The sequence below is a fragment of the Oreochromis niloticus genome, linkage group LG8 (assembly GCF_001858045.2).
Source record: "Oreochromis niloticus isolate F11D_XX linkage group LG8, O_niloticus_UMD_NMBU, whole genome shotgun sequence".
Classification (NCBI taxonomy): Eukaryota; Metazoa; Chordata; class Actinopteri; order Cichliformes; family Cichlidae; genus Oreochromis; species Oreochromis niloticus.
This window is the reverse complement of record NC_031973.2, coordinates 25,339,612-25,357,017: the sequence shown is the minus strand read 5'-3', so window position 1 is coordinate 25,357,017 and position 17,406 is coordinate 25,339,612.

Here is a 17,406-nt window from a genome sequence, read left to right as displayed (position 1 = left end):
AGCAGACTGTGATCAATACTAGCAGAGACAGACCTGGCGGAGACAGCTGATTTCCATCCTCGGCAGGTTCAAAAGTAACGAGTGCTGAGGTATTTGTCGACAACTTTGAAGAGTACCTCCAGGGTACAGTTGAGTTGATGGATAACGTGCCAGGTATGGACAGAGAAGTGGCTGTAACCATAAGTTAAAAGTTGTTGTGTAATTTGATGTTGCATGCCAAAATTTGAAGATCTCAGCAATAAACACTCAGAGGCAGATATGTGCGCACACCCACAGCATCTGGCTCATCTGGCTCAGGCCCTGACAGGAAGTGGATTAGAGGAATGGTTGGTTTGATGAGGACAAGCCAACAGAGAATATCTATAATCTGCACAACCACAAATCCAATAGAGATCATGGCAGCAGCCTCAAGTTACACTAACATCTGATTGAGGCAACCAGCTGTTATGGGACCCAGCGTATTCCGGCTAAAGACACAGCATAATGAGTGCATAGGAAAAACAGGACTCAAACGCAGCAAGTATCTCTTTGCACCAATTAGCTCTTGATTCATGACATCAAACAAAGGTGCATTGTGACCATATGTTACCTGTGTGCAAACTACAATAGCAGCGGACAACGTTAAATGCCCTCCTGGATTGTTTGAGCATCCATTTGCATTTTAGAGTTGCTGTGTTCTCTTGGCACATGATAGGTCCATGACTAAAATAAACCATCTGAAAGCTCTGAGGCTTACAGCCCTTCTGTCGCTCACATATTAGGTGGGCAGAGGCAATTTTTTAAAGATAATTCAAATCCTATTTGTCTGAAGCCTTAAACCTGAATGAAGAAAAATTCTCAAAGAGATTTTAAGAGAATGCATCTCTTGCAGTTCAAGGATTATTTATAATAATTAGGTCTTATTTCTGTCGGTGTCTATTCATCTAAAATTTACACAGGGTTGAGAAATGAGCAGTCAGTCAAACAGCTCGCAAATTATTTAAAACTGAGAGGACTTGCTGTCAAAATGTCAGATATAAAATTTCACTGCACATGAGCACAAAGTCTAATCATAACTGAGGTCAAAGTTAAGTAAAAGAAAGTTTGGTAATCATTTCCCATTAAAGTAAACACTTCTTAAGTCTAGGAGCTCCTAACACCAGTCTGTCATGTTATATGTGATTTTTGGATTTCAAAAAGTTGTTTCAGAACAAAAGATGAAAATTCCAACTGACACACATCACGAACTTCACACTTTTCTTTCCCCAAAGAAGTTCTTTGTGTTTTTCTCCAAGAACACTGGGTTAGGGTCACTCAGAGTTTATCATTATTGATTACTTTGACTTCACATGGTCAAACTGAAGGGAAAAAACAACCTGCACACCTATTTTATATCACGTCCAAAGTAAGACAACTGAAAACAGACTTATTTTTAAGTTGAAAACCAGCACAAGATTTAGCTCAGTGACTCAATCAGTTACATATTCAATAGACTGCTGAGGCTGGTGTGTCATTAATTAAAAATACTTAACTCACCAAATGAAAAGTTTAACTCTGTTAGTTCGGGATTTGTCCAATAGAGTAACAAGTGTTTAGACACAAGGGGTGTGAGTGTTTAATAAGTGTTTAAGATCTCAGTAGGCATAAACGTCACTCTATCACAGTAGCCTCTATTACGATATGTTTAAGGTGAGAATGTTAAGCCACAATTTTGCTTCAATACTCTGTAAAAAAGGTACGAATGCGAAATGGAGAGGTTTTATTGTTGCAGCAGATATAATGGTAACTGTGGGACGATGTAAGCTTATTGCACATGGGAACAGTTTGCCTTTTGTTCACTTGATTAACTTTGTAAAAGAGTAAAACTGAACCCGAACAATAATTAACAAACTTACCCATGTGGTCTTTGTACTAAAACTAACTTCAGAGTAACTCCCACCCTAATCCCATCACCCTAACTCTGTATTTTAACCTATATTTGAATATTTTTGATGTGTTTCAGTTAGAAGTATTATTTTCTTTGTTCCCTGATTGCCAAGATGTAAGATGAGAACAACTTAATAAAATAAAAAAAATTACTTATTCTGATTGGTTAAGGTTACAGCCTTTACACACTAAGCTTGTTGCAAAACAGCAACACAGGATTCCAAATTTGGGGGTTGCAAACGTCTCATCCAACATAAATACACACTAAACATGTGGCATTTTTGCAAAAAATGTGTCTTTAAAAAAAACACACTTTGACAAAAAAGCCATTTGCATCGAGCAATAACCTGGTCTTGATGTTTCTAAATAAGGAAAAAGAAGAAACAAAGATTTTAGGTTGACCCAGTTCTCAACAGAAGACAGCAGCAGGGAGAATTTCAGAGTTTGGTCCAGGAGTTGAAGCTGCATTACAACTGCTTTCGTACATATTTCGGGGAACCACATCTGAGGAGGCAGAGAAATCATTTCAGAGAGTCTAGCTGAGGTAAAATAGTATTATTTTATGATTTCCATGTCATTACTACTGCATTTGTTGCCAAATTTTCAGATTTGCTTTTGTATGTGAAAATTCTAATTAAAACAAGAAAAATCTAGCTTGATCTGAAAAAATAAATTCTCAAAAACTGTCCTGCAAATCTAAATTATTGTCCTGCATGTCTAAATAATCACTGCTGAAGATCTCAGATGTTTAGGAAAAGTCAGAAATGTGAAAAATGTGGAAATGTCCTCTGCTGAATGATACAAGGAAAGGAGAATCCCACTGAATTGGAATACAAAGTGCACAGAGGTATAGACTTTGGAAAGTTTGTATGTATGTAAAAACTCAGTAGCATGAATATGTTGTTAAATCAATGAAGAGGCAGTGGTGTGGCTGAAAGGCATCATGAAGAGGGGTATTCTGAACACAGTTCAGATAAACCAGCTATAAAAAGGATTAAGGTTTAATGTTGCGAGCTTTGAAGAGGTCATAGATTCTGAATTGACAAAAAAACAAAAAATCCAATAGAAAAACCTCTTGCAAGCCTGCTCTTTGTTTTTCAGTTAAGATTTCCAAGAGCAATGGTGAAATTTCATGCTCAAGATCCCAGTCGTAATACACCGAAATCATCCTGTGTGAAGATCCAGACAGGACTGACTGCAGGCAATCTTCATCCAACGTGCACAGAATCAGATCCCAAATCACAAAGCCGTGTCCTTGTTTTTCTTGCACTCGCATATTTTTTGCAAAAATCATTTCCTGCTTCTGTCGCTTCCTCTCGTAAATCACAGCGACACTTCTTTTTGCCATTTCCCTAAAGCATGTTCCTCAAAAAAGGCTTCTCTCCCTGCTTCTTATTCATGCCTCAGGTTTAATGTTGTCTGCTCTGTTGTGTGTTTTTTTTTAGCCTCAAACCACTGCTCAACTTTCCATCCTCCAACTCAAAATGAATACACTATGGGATGGTGCATTCAACAGTGTATCAGGATAAAAGTTTCATATTTTTTACTTTTAAATAGAGTGAAATAGATGTTCAAGGCAGATGCTGAAGCTTAAATGTGATTGATATTTCCTCAAGCACACAAAAATCAAGCTTGTCTCAAGTGAATAAGGTCTGCTGGAGCTGGAATAGATCTAACATGTATACCAGGGCTCCAAGAATAGGAAATCGCTTTGAAGGCATGCATTTTCAAATAATGTGGTGCACAGTCATGCTAATTTCAACAAGTTTCATTTTAATGCAATGTATCGCTGTCCCAATTAAAAAGCTCCTTCAATCAAACAGCATGAGCCCCCAGGCATGTGGCTCATTAGCTCTTGGGCTTCTAAAGTTAGCTGTTCTGATTGTTCTGTTCAGTGATTTTGAGTTTAAAGTTACTTATAAGCAAGTACGTTTTTAATTGTTGTTATCTGTGTTACTTTGTAAAAGCTACACTTTTGTATTTTGTTCTTATTAGGTACTGAAAGCTGAACACTGTATTTTTGGGCAATTAAAACTTTAAGAGACACCATCAGAATCTGAGAGGATGGCAATTTGTATGCATAATGACTGTATATTTAGGGCACTGAAATTTCATGCCTGCTGTGGTGAATGTTCCCTGGTTTTCTGCTTCTATATTAGCTTTGCAATATCCTGTAGTATCTTCTTTACTAATCCCAAAAGGTTGATTCTGTTCATCTGGACGTAGCTTCTTCAGTGGGGGAAACGTTTCATCACTCATCCACATGACTTCTTCAGTGTTAGCTGACTGCAGGTTTCCCCAGCCTTATAAACAGTACACTTGCACAATGACTGAAACTAGCCCACTGAGTGAACAATAGGCTGGGAGGTCACTTTCTTGATCATCAATATGCATATTGTCATGACCATTGATCATTGATCAAAGACCATTGATCAGTGACCCCTGATCAATGGCTATGAGTACCATTCACAGAGAGTTGGGGAACGGCTGCAATCACAGCATTGTGAGATGGTGAAGATTCACCATCAGTGGTTGTTGATCAATGGTCATGACAATTTGCATATTGATTAATTAGAAGCTAAAAACAGTTCACCCATTGACCAATACAGGAGGACTCAACATTAGCCAAACAACAGCCAACTTAAAAATACTATAAATTTAGGAGGCTATTCCCCATTTCTCTAGTGATTGATTATAGAAATTTGAAATACGTCTTTTATCCTGTCTTTTGTCCCCTAACCTCCAAACAGTCACGGCAGATGGCAGGTGATCCCTGAGCCTAGTTCAACCAGAGGTATCTTCCTGTTAAAGGGGAGTTTTTCCTTCTAGCTATTGCCAAGTACTTGCACATAGGTGCCCGTGTGATTGCTGTTGTTTTCTTTGTATTACTGTAGAACCTTTGCCTTACAGTATAAAGCAATTTGAGGTTACGGTTGTTGTGATTTGGTGCTATATAAACAAAACTGAATTTGCATTGGATTGAATTGAATTGAATTAAAATACCTTTCACATGGAAGTTAGTTAGATTGGACAACATGTAAGCCTTAAGATGAAAAGAGAGTGTGATGAATGTGGTTCTGTCTGATATCAGGCTATTAAAACCTCAGAAAGTTGCTGAGGAATACTTGAGTAACTAGAACAGGAGTTCTCAGAGTTTTTAAGACTAAGTGCCAATTAAGGGAGCCAGCATATGGACAACGCAGACATGAAACACTTAGATTTAGTGTTTGTAATATTTCTGCTCAGAGACTGTGCTTATGCCTAAGACCTGATTTAGACTGGGGAGCATCTTTGTAGAGCCTACAACATAATCTACACAAGTGACTGAAGCGACTGACATCGTTACCATCGTTATGCTTGTGCTGATGCATTATCTGTTAATTACCTTGTGTTTGCATCCTAATGTTTTATTGAGAGTGGCAGACAATTTTCTCTTTGTACATTCTCTCACATCAGTTCTGATAGTTTCTCCAGGAAGTCCAGATGCTTTTCTTTCCAAGATTTTACACATTATATTTTCCCCTATTTATTCGTGTACTTGGTTTTGTTAGCCCCAAGCATGGCTACCAAATGTCTATACTGGGTTCTGAATTCTGTTGCGGACACGTAGTGTACATGGACAGCTGGCTACACAGATGTGTAGTCACTCCTATTATGGTTCTTTAAAGTTCACCTGAAGGTCAAACGCATAGTTGGTGCATTGCAGTGTTGTGTCTCCATGAACAAATATGCACGGTTACAAAAAGTTAGCAGGGGCACAGATGTCCTCTCAGAGCTTTTCACTCTCATGATGGAATCGATGTTACTTGGACCCAAGCTGACAATACTTGGATGCAGAAACTATAACACACTCTGGTTTCTCAGAGATACCATTCACAACATGTGTGTTACCAACAACGCACAATGGATGTTAACACTATCTTACTTTATATATATTCAGTTATAAACAAATCACCTGATTGGGCTCCATCAATGTAATCAATGTGCTAAAATTGATCATGGCTATCATGTTTAAAAAAACAGAGTTTTTTTTAAGGGTTACTGCTGCTAGAAGTAAGGAAAATATGGTTGAATAGTTAACAGGTTATACAGTTATCACCTTAGTCCTTTTCTGAGTCTCTAGCCACCGTTTGTCAAGAGGATTGTGGAGCTGTTGTGGCTGTTAATAAAGTATTTGGTGTATATGCCAATGCATCAAAGATGGTAAAGGTTGGTTCTCTTGACTCAGTTTTCAGAAATAATTTCAGGTTTTATTCATCATTGGTGGAAATGTCTTGAGACAGAGAGAGGCAGGCAGAGAGGATGAAGAATCCGACTGTAGTTAAGGTGAACTGAGGTTTGTTTATGATTTTCTATTGCATGTTTTTCACTCACTGAATGTATTCTTTTGTTATAATCTGATCATGCTGTCTAACAAAAATGGATAGTAATACCGTCAGGTTCACATTCCAAGTTGTTGGGGGGGGAAAGCTCAGTGCAATAATTGCCAGCAGGACCCTTTGTAGTTTTCCAGACAGTTTTACTAATTAAGTTAGAATAGTCTCTGAATACAAGAAATAAATATCTGCTGGCTCATGGTTTGATAAGCAAAACAACGCTGGGCTCCCTGGAGGCTGTGAGTGAACCTCTGTCTGGCCCATGAGGCTCACAGTCAACAGTCTGATTCAGGCTGACAGCCTTCTGGGGAACTGGTCTGAGGAAAAGAACAACAGCACAGCAACAAGGTGAATCACAAACGCGACAAGGCCGTGTAAGGATAAGTAAACGATCAAACGACAACACTCCCTTTACCTCGGCATGTCTGCGAAGGCCGCGCTGTAATTGGATGAGCAGCCTGCATTTGAAGAAATCCTCCTTCCTGGTAGCAATGCTGAGGGACCCTTCAAAAAGGTGTTGCCTAATTTAAATTGCATTCTGGCAAAAAGCCTTAAAACAAAGGGCTTATTTAGTGCTTTAGAAATTTTTGAGGCAGTTCTCTTTTGACCTGTCAAAACTAATGAAACAAGTGACTCCAAAGGCTTGTTTTCATTCATATATGTAAATAGCTTGATCTACAGAGGAGGGGGAAAAGCCTAAGTAAGGAGTGCAGTTTGTTTTCAGCATCATTATTGCCTCTCAAATGAGCGCTTGTTCTAATATGTTAGATGTACAAAGAACTTAGTTTAAAACCAAAGTTTTTAAACCAGTAATCAAATCCTCTCTCCAGAGGAAGAATGTGATTTATCTGGGTTTTAAAAACTGAAGCGTCATACGGGCGTTAGTATAACAAGTAACCAGTTCAGAGTTGATGCCGTGCCTGCCAGCTGTCAGCTTTTTACTAACAAGACAGCCAGAAGCTGATTCTAACAAAAGCTGAGTGCTTCAAAAAGCAACAGGTGAAGCGGACGACATCTGAAATAAAATCAGCCACAACGGCTGACAGAACCGAGCATACGGAACTGAAATGATCTTTTTCTAATGCAAACGATCTGCAGCACTATCATCACACAGCGGGCTACAAGGGAGGCAACTGCTCATGCCAATTTTGTGACCTGAAGTGTCCTTCATTTTGTGAAACTACTTTTTTTTTTTTTGTTCCTTCAGTGCAACTGGAAGATTTCAGCTTTGGAACTTGGCAACTTGCACATTTGAATTTTTCCCTGATGTCACCGTAAAGCCATTTTCACACATGAACTTCAGACGATTTCAGGGGAATCGTTTTGGGATTTTTGCTACAGCTGTCTGACCCACGTGCAGCACTCAGCAGGAAATAGTCCGCTTCAGATGCATTCACTATACTTGAAATGGGGTGAGGGAGCTCCCTGATAGAGTAGCTACCAGAATGTTATCTGCTATAGAATCCTCTTTTGGTTTTAGAATAACATTTTCTTATCTCCATCATTGTTTATGGTTTATATTAATTATAAATCACCCCTGTTAGTATTCCTGATTTGTCAAACTCTGTCTTGTATCAGGTTGGTTATCACTCTTTGTTTAATCTGTCTGCACTTTTAGTTTTTGTTATTTTATATTCTGATATTTTGATTCTTCTGTTAGTGCAGGGGTCTCAAACTCCAGTCCTCGAGGGCCGGTGTCCTGCAACTTTTCCATGTGTCCCTGTTGCCACACACCTGAATACGATTAGTAGGTCATTAGCAAGACTCTATAGAAGCATGCTGAGGTAGCAATTCATCCATTTGATTCATGTTACAGCAGCTCATGAGTGAATGAACATGGTGCAATAAAAGTACTTTTAGAAGTACATTTTTTTAACCACTTACATTTACTTAAATTTACTTGAGTACGGTTAGGGTTTGCCACTTCAGCATGCAGTCAAGTTCTATGCTCTTGCTAATGACCTACTAATTTTATTCAGGTGTGTTGCAACATGGAAAAGTTTCAGGACTCCGGCCCTCGAGGACTGGAGTTTGACACCCCTGTGTTAGCGTCAGAGATGTTTGGTTTTTGTATGTCGTAGTTTAGTCCCCCTCTGTCTATTTGGTGTATCTCCATGTTTCTTTTTAGTAAGCATTTGTCTCTCATGTCTTGTATTCAGTTTTACTGCCCTCGTCTCATTAGCGTCTCCTGTTCCTCATTTGCCCAGCTGTATTTCGTTCCCCTGATTAGCTTTTAGTGTGAGTATTTAAATCCTGTTTTTCCCCAGAGTTGTCTTTAGAGCTGGGGTCTCGAACTCCAGGCCTCGAGGGCCGATGTCCTGCAGATTTTAGATGTCACCCTGGGTCAACACACCTGAATCAAATGATTAGCTCATTACCAGGCCTCTGGAGAACTTCAAGACATGTTGAGGAGGTAATTTAGCCATTTAAATCAGCTGTGTTGGATCAAGGACACATCTAAAGCCTGCGGGACACCGGCCCTTGAGGCCTGGAGTTCGAGACCCCTGCTTTAGAGTATCTCCTCCTGTTGTCATGTCTCATGTTTGTGTTTCCTTGCTTTATATTGTGGACATTTACTGACTTTGCTGGTCTTTCTCTTTCAGCCATAAAAAGGTTGGGTTGTGTTTTTATTTTATTTATTCTTTAAACCTGACTTGTAAGGGCTAATGTCTGCAGTGCGTTTGGTTTAACTGTAACGTACGCAGCAGTTCAAAGACCTCTCTATGTAGCCTCAGAGCAACTGCGGTCTGAGAAGATGTTACTTTGATGTGACCTTCATCTACAGCATGTGCTCTGTTAATGTATCCCACAGCTTCTCTTGTGATCTGTGCATGTTGCAGTCAGGGGTAGTCACTTTAAGAAAGCACAACGTGGTGCCACAGACACCTGGGTCATAATCTAAAAAAAAAAAAATTACACTTGAAGGCATTGATTAGTCACTGGAGTGCTTTGACCTAATTTCTGTTGTCGTGTCAGCATGCACCTTTGGACAATGTTAACACAGTGATGTCGTGACATGTGATACCGATTTCCATTCCTATCTGATACCAAGTAAAGTTCAGGCTCTTATCAATGATACTGATCTGATACATTGTATTAAAAACTTGATGTGTCTGGAAAATCAAAAGTAATATAGTTCAGTATATTTTATATCTCTATAATGAATACAAGACATCAGGCTACTTGTGAGTTATTACTTGTGACTTAATTGTGAATAATTTACTCACAATCTAAGACTGCACATGGAATACATTACACATTAATGCAGTGAGGCATTATTGTACTAAATGCAGTAATCAAATTACAGTTCCAGTTGTTACTGGTTCTTCAGTTACATGATGAGAGGATAGCAAAAGTATCAAACGTACCATTTTCTTCCTGTGCAACAATGCTGCAATCAGCCTGCTTCAGTTAGTATGCAGGGAGGAGCAAAATAGTGCAGGGCTCTACAACTTTTAGAGGTTTTTATTTATATTGCAGAAAAGGACAAGAGCACGATAAGGTGTAAACTGCATGCAAAAGAGAAATAACTGCATTATACTGCTGATGCAATATCAGCTCTTTGCATACATCAACACAGAGAGCATGCTAACACACAAGCAAAGAACCCGGAGTGAGTGTATGCTAACGCCAGCTGCAGCCTAAGGTTTATATGGTAACTGGTAATTTCAGCAAACGTTTTGAGACTGTTTAATTGTAGTACTTCCATTAGTTCACTTCTATGTACTACACTACATATTGTTTTTGTGTGTGTGTGTGTGTGTGTGTGTGTGTACGGGTTCGTACTATCCTGGTGGGGACCAAAATCTGACATTTACTATCCTGGTGGGGACTTTCTGCACCGTGGGGACCAAAATCCAGGTCCCCTCGGGGTTGAAAGCAATTTTCACACTCAAAATGCGGTTTTACTGTCAGGGTTACAATTAGGTTATGGTTAGGTTTAGGGTAAGGGTTAGGGTTAGGCATTCATTTTTAATGGTTAGGGTTAGGGTAAGGGGCTAGGGAAAGCATTATGTCAATGGGATGTCCCCACGAAGATAGCAAACCAGACATGTGTGTGTGTGTGTGTGTGTGTGTGTGTGTGTTTCAAAAGTTAGATTGAGCTGAAACTAAATATACCAAATTATGCGCCTTCTGACATTTGGAATGACTGACTAGAAATACCATAATAGGGCAGCATTTGCAATGTGTTGTTTAGTGTTTGTGGTCAGAGGCACAACACTAATTATAAATACTATTGTATGTGTTCTACTAAAAGTTATGAGTAATTTTTTCTTTTTGTTTTTTTTAAGTAGTTGTATTGTCAGTGTGACTGATTCACGTGTTGGTCTTTGTCTTTTTTTAGACCAACATGTTGGAGAGACCAGCCACTCAGTACTCCCAACCACAGAGCCTTGTGGCCAATGTGACTAAAATCAATAAGCTTTTGCTTACATCAGCACATAGCTAAGCTTATCCTCTGGCAAAAGTAAATGAAACAATGGTTGAAAAATGACTGTGACAAAGCAGTAATAAGGAAAAGGACAATTTAGCATAGCCAACAGCAGTTCATTCTTCAGACAAGTCCAGTTTGCCCAGTTTAGGATTACTGACCCAGTAAACCTTCACACTCCTGATAAAGTCACGGTCATTTTTAGCATCATAGATGTTCTTCTGACTTTTGACCTTGGGCTGCACATCTCAGGTTCTGTTTATGCCAAGTCATAAACCACATGGAAGTAGAATCCCAAAATGCTAACCAGTGAGTGGGCTCCCTGCGTCTGCACCAGAAGAAAACACGAACACCTATATGTTACTGTTTGTCAGCTTCCTCGAAACGCTGCTACTTAAAAGCTGCAGGAACAAGCACAATATGGAAAACTGAAGTTGACTCAAGCGTGGTAAATATCTCCCAACCAATTCACAATACACCATCCAGCCACAATCCCCTGCCTCTCAAACACTCGTGCACATATCCTGTTTGTGTAAAGACGGCGCGTCTCATCAGTGTGGTATTATACCCACAAAAGTCCACATTAGCACATGAATAGGCATTAAAACAGTGAATTAGAGCTCCCGTGATGCTTTCAACGTGTCCTTCCTTCTATCTCTTCAATCCACAAACTCAAGGCCCTCCTCAGACTCCCCTATCTCTCTCTCTCTTTGTGAGATGAAAGGATGAAAGCGGCGAGGATGAGGGGGTGGACTATTCCTGTCAGAAGAGGGCAAGCCTCAGTGAGTAGACTGTGCGTCACAGGTGTTTGTGTTTTTTCTGGTGCTTCTCTCTGGCTGCGCCAAAACGACATTTGTTTTGCTCTTTTTTTCAGAAATGCTGAGCGCATTTATTGACTTGTTCTCACAGCACTCCAAGGAATCAAGAGGGGAGTGGGAAAAACAAGGTGAAGGAGAGCTACACAGGGAAATAAAACATAAGGGAGTTGGGGAGGCGAGGGACCGTGGTAAATGAGAACATAAATCATCCGAATGAGACACATGAGTCAGTAAGCAGAATTATGCTCTGAATCTTACCATCAGCAGCTTACCGCAGTCACTGGTTGGGCAGTTGCTACTGTACTTGAGTAGTTTGGGGGGTGGGGATGGGAACCATCCATGTCTGGATTTCCTGCAGCAATTACAGGCCAGGCTGAGTCAGAGAGAGAAGGTTTAAGGACGATTCTGGTTTCATATCACATGGGCTTTAGCTTTGTAGATGTGTTCATCGCAATATGCTTATAAGGAGGGCGTCATGGGGCGAGGAGCAACCATTTGCTGCAAGGCTGAAATGCAGCAGCCTGGCTTCAAGTCTAAGTCTTTGCTGCGTGTCTTCCCCCAGTCCCTCTCCTGGTCCAACTGTGGACCCTCCAATGAAGGCAAAAGGCAAAAAAATAATATATATATTAAAAAAACAAAGGTGCCAATTGCAGCAAGGGTTTGATTTGCAGGCCCTTCTCTCCCCCCTGTCTGTCCCCCAACCTTACTGTCTGACTGTCCTATAAAATAAAGGCAAATATGTCCAGAAAATACTGTATCCACACACATATTTCTTTATGTATACATAAAAAATTGAAAGTAGAAGTAGCATCTCGTGCGTCAGCAACTTGTATCCACTTCTGCTCAGACCTGATTTTTGGCCCTTTCGAGATAAATTATTAATACTTGAGCAGTCTATGCTCTGTAGATGCTTTCCAAATGTAGCCACAGTTATAGAAGCACAAACATATTTGTCTTAGATTGCAGAAGTTAAGCAGGAGACAAAACAGGAACAGCAATATTATCTCTATTTCTAGAAGTGGATCAGTGAATTCACCAAACAATAGGACAGTGCACTGAGGAGGAATATTTTCAACAAAGTTCTTTTTGTGGTTTTGATTTTTGAGACTACACCATAAGGGAAAAAAAGTACTGGGCCACTTAGACATTACACCTACAGGAGCTGCTTGGCCATGGAAACCCATGCCACGAAGCTCCCAGCACACAGTTTCTGTGCTGCTCTGTTTGGAAGCCTGCAGTTAGTGAGTCAGCAGAGCACTGCCAACCTTTATGTACTATTCACCATACACCCACTCTGTAACTTTTCCTATATATTGTTAGACTGTTCTAAACATGGCAGGTTTAGAAGCTTAAGCTTTAATTCCAAATAAAGTGACTCATATATCAAGTGAAGTGGTGCTTGCTGTAATCCATTTGAAACTTAAAACAGCAGCAGTGATATGTTCTCGTGCACTTTTTAACCAGTATTTATTTCAGCCTGGCCTCTTGTAACCGTGTGAACAGTGTTTGTTGTCACTGAGAAGTGAAGCTGCCGTAGCATTGCATTGTTTGTGGTGAATGCTTGAGCGTACAAATCGCATGACTTTGAACCCAGACTTCTTGATTCACATTGGTCTGCTAGCAAAAAACCAAGACAAAGGTTTATTTCAATAGATAAAATTCAACAAACACATCTGGGTGTCTAAAGAAAAATAGCCTTAGACTTGCTTTAATATGTTAAGGCTTTTATATAAATATTTTAAAAAATGGCTTTCTTCAGGAAAAACTTTGTCTGGAAGCCTTCAAGGTTAAAGTTTTCCACCAAACCTCAACTGATGTCAGAAAACATTCATGAAGGTAACAACAAGAGTTAATCTCTCCAGATGATGAACGTATTTCATTTAATTAGAGAGCAGAATAAGGTAGCCTGTGTTTGTGTGCACAGGATATATCTTTGTGGAAGGGTTACTTGGTCAGCCATATCTGACTCTCGGCGACTGGCCCCCTCAGAGGCGAGTCCCCCTCCCTGGCAGCCGGTGCAATCCTCAGCTGGTGGGTAGAGAGGGATACCAGGCTCACCCCAGCTTCATAACTTTGTGACCTGGAACTTTTTGATTGACCTTGTGGGGATTTGGGATTAAAGCAGGGATATAATGTGTTGTGTGTGCTGGTAGGGTGTGTGTGTGTGTGTGTGTGTGTGTGTGTGTGTGTGTGTGTGTGTGGGAGGTGGTATTAAGGTAATCCTGCTGGAATCTGTATATAAACCGTACAAACTACACGATGATGGCCGAGCACAGACGGATAGACTGACATCATGGTGGCTGTGTGCAAATGTTAAGTCACAAGTTATGTAAGAGATATATGCACACACAGTATACACCATCCCACTATCACTGTCTCCCGCTTACTTTCCCCTCTCTCTCACACTCCTACATGTGCAGAGTATGCAGGACCCGAGGCTCTCGGAGAGGTTAGTATATTTTGACCGATCGCCATTCCAACCTACACAAAAACCTCAAATAGACTCGGGACATGTAGCATGTCACCGTTCTAAAAATAGCATCAGAATGAATGCTATAAACTTAGGAGACATGCGATCATATGGCTGCCTCTGCTTAAGAACAATGCAGAAATATTCAAGCAATTCTTAAATTGAATTATTGAAATTTCACCCTCACTGAGCACCAGGGATGATGAAACAACCCACAAAAGCAGAATTATTTAGAAGATTCTAATATTTCTATTTTTTGACTCATTTCTTGGTCATCAAATAATCCTCTAGCATGCTGACTTAGCCTCTGGGGCCAACAGTCCATGACTGAGGGCTTTCAGTTTATTAATGCAGAAATTTGATAGGCATAATAAATGTAATCATCTAAATGTATCTAATCTATCTCATGAGAAATGTAAATCAACATCAGATGATAGGTCAGTGTTTTTAAGATTGAATTTTGGGATTCTGCACATTGACATGCTCTGTTTATGATCTGTTTAAAGTCACAGGTTGACTGACACAGAGGGAGAAACATCAGTGGTTAGACTTCTCTCCAATTGATTGGTATCATCCAAAAACAAGAACTTATTAAAAGACCCAAAAAGCCTTATTTATCCTTGATTATTAAATTAGTTTCAGAAAACTGAAATAACTCAAAGTAAATAAACTGCTTATGATTATTTCAGACTTATTTTGACTAACACAGCTGACGAGGAATGAGTCTGTAGTGTAGATGGCATGACTGACACACTAACAAAAGCAGCATTTGTTAACCCTTTGAGGTCTAAGTCATCATCACCCTAACTATAGGATTTCAGAATATTATGTTTTTGTTCTTTTTAAAAATGTTCTCTCCGGTTTTGGCATTAAAAGCACACAAAAGATGCACCAAAAACTGTTTACATTTTTTTTTTTGCAAAATTGTGTTTCTTGCTTGTCTTTGAGTTACGGTCAGGATTGCAGTAATCGCTGATGATGGCTCAGACCTCAAAGGGAAAGGCCAGATACCACAGCCCAACCTTAAGGGTCTAGCAGAGCACAGGGCTGTTTTGCCAGTAAAAGTTAGACTAACACAACATCAGGCAGGTGTTCATAATTTTACGCCTGATCAGTGCATAATAGATTTCTTCTCGAACGTTACATTGTAACTAAGCTAAACTAAAGGCCCATTATTCATCTGTGTTCGGTTTGGCTTATATGCCACCATAATTTCAAGAAGATTTAGTGTGTATTTTTCACATTTTTCTCAAGTTTTGTTTTTGCGAGTGTTAAGGTGAATCCATGCTTTTGTATGATTCATGCTTCTTTCAGTAACTCAGACTAACGAGGCAGATAAGGCATGAGGGCAACCAAACAGATGGCTGGACCTGCCACCATCCCCTAACTAATGGTGCATAAGATTTTCAGCTTTGTGTATGAGACATTTCACATTATCCAGAAAGAAAGGGAAAAACTGGATTATTCTTCCTTTTTTTAATTAAACTGTAGATTTAATAAGTGCAAAAAAGCTTTTTTTACTTCCTTGACAGGAACATGATTCCAGCAGTGGCTACTAATCTTGGCTCCTGTGCCACAATCACTTCATCATCCCATGTTTTCCCCTCTCTCTCTCTCTCTCTCTCTCTCTCTGGAGTGTTTTTGTGGGGGGTTACATGCTACTTAGCATGGCAACCTAGTGACGCTCTGAGCCTCTTACACAAGTCCATTAGCAAGCTCATGTGTGCATACAAACGCACGCATACACGCACACAGGGATTAGCTGTCGTCACAGCGAGCAGAACCCGTCGCGGCTGCTGGAATGGGAACAGGGTTTCCTCCTATGAAGAGGCTTAAATTAGGAAAGGAAATAAGAAGTGAAGTCAGGTGGGGACTGAAAGGTTAAAGATACAAGAAAAGCCCTGACGACAGGGCAGCTTTACACTCGCGCTCACATAACAGCTGTGCATCATAAACAAGTATCTGAGTTGACCCCAGTAGGGTAAAATTAGAACCAGACACTCAGATGGCCACGCTCTTAGATTGTATCGCTGCTGTTGCAATCGGTGGCTTTAGTGATCTCGCCGTGTTAATAAACTCTGCACAGAATAGCTCCTGTCTGAGCCGATAGGAGATTGATTGCAGCTTTTGTCCAGCAGCTCTTTACAGTGTTTGATATCTGCTTGTGTATGCAGCAGCAGTTCTTCTTTCTCTACTCTCTGTCTTTGACCAAGGTGAAACACGGCTTGATGGGGTTTGCTCTCTCTCTGTGTCGGACTGTGACAGACGTGGATCTTTTTGCTACACCGATCAGCATGGATGCGGCTCTTGGGGGGGGGGGGTGAAACTGTAGCAACAGGATGGAATTTCAACCTCAAACTCGGCATCAGGTGATTAAAATAAAAATCTGTGCCGCGCTCTCCACATCGCCATCTCTGGTGATTTACAGCATTAAATATGCTACAGTCATCCTGTGTCTGACTGAGAAGCTGCTCGAGAAAAACCTCACGTCGTCTTCTTCTCCCAGAAAAAAAGTGACTCTTTTCTGCTCGCTCCATTTGTTCCCTCACACTTAAATAGCCTTCATCGTTCTCTTCTAACACTTCCTGATTGTTCTCGTGGGAATATTTAAAGCCATTACGACGGGAACCTTTAACCTCGCAGCACTCGTTCCTTTGTAATGTTGCCGATCTTGGTGTTAAATCTTTTTAATGTTGCACTAAGTCTATGTTCATGTACAAAAGAGATCTATAAACGAAGCTGAGGTGAAACAGTTTAGTGTTTGTTCTCTAACAGAGCATTAAAATCTTTATATTGCGTCATGTGACTCTAAGTTGGGTATTAGGGGGGTATTAGCTGGTGTTTACTACATTCGGGAAATTGCATAAACAACAGAAACGGAAGGTAAACAGTTCAGCATGTAGCCATAACACAGTGATTTAGGGTTTATATACTTATGCAAACATTCTGCAATATTAAAGGTTAGCAGCATGGTGAGAATTAAAGCCACAATGGTTTGTTCGGTGGGACCGAACAAGCAAAATATTCTTCTCCACAGTTTCTGAAAAAGCAAACGACAGATGATTAATAATGAAAATATCCCTGCTGTAATTTTTAGCTATTACAACCAAGTACAAACAAGGCAAAGTAGGAAAATGCATCAGAGCGACTGGCTGTTCTAGGCTTCTTGTGACAATTACTTTGAGGTGCTTTAATTCTTAATCTGGCTTTTCCTGAAAATACAGGAGCAAGACATATTTCTGAGGTCCTGCATCTCATAGGAATAAAAACAAAAATGAGTGAGGTTTGAACCATCAAATAAATTTGCAAAAAATGTAACTAGGCCTCAGTCAACATCAGCCACTCCTGATAGATCAGCTTATTTCAAAGTATGGCAAAATCTGTGTGGCAAATCTCATACAGGCT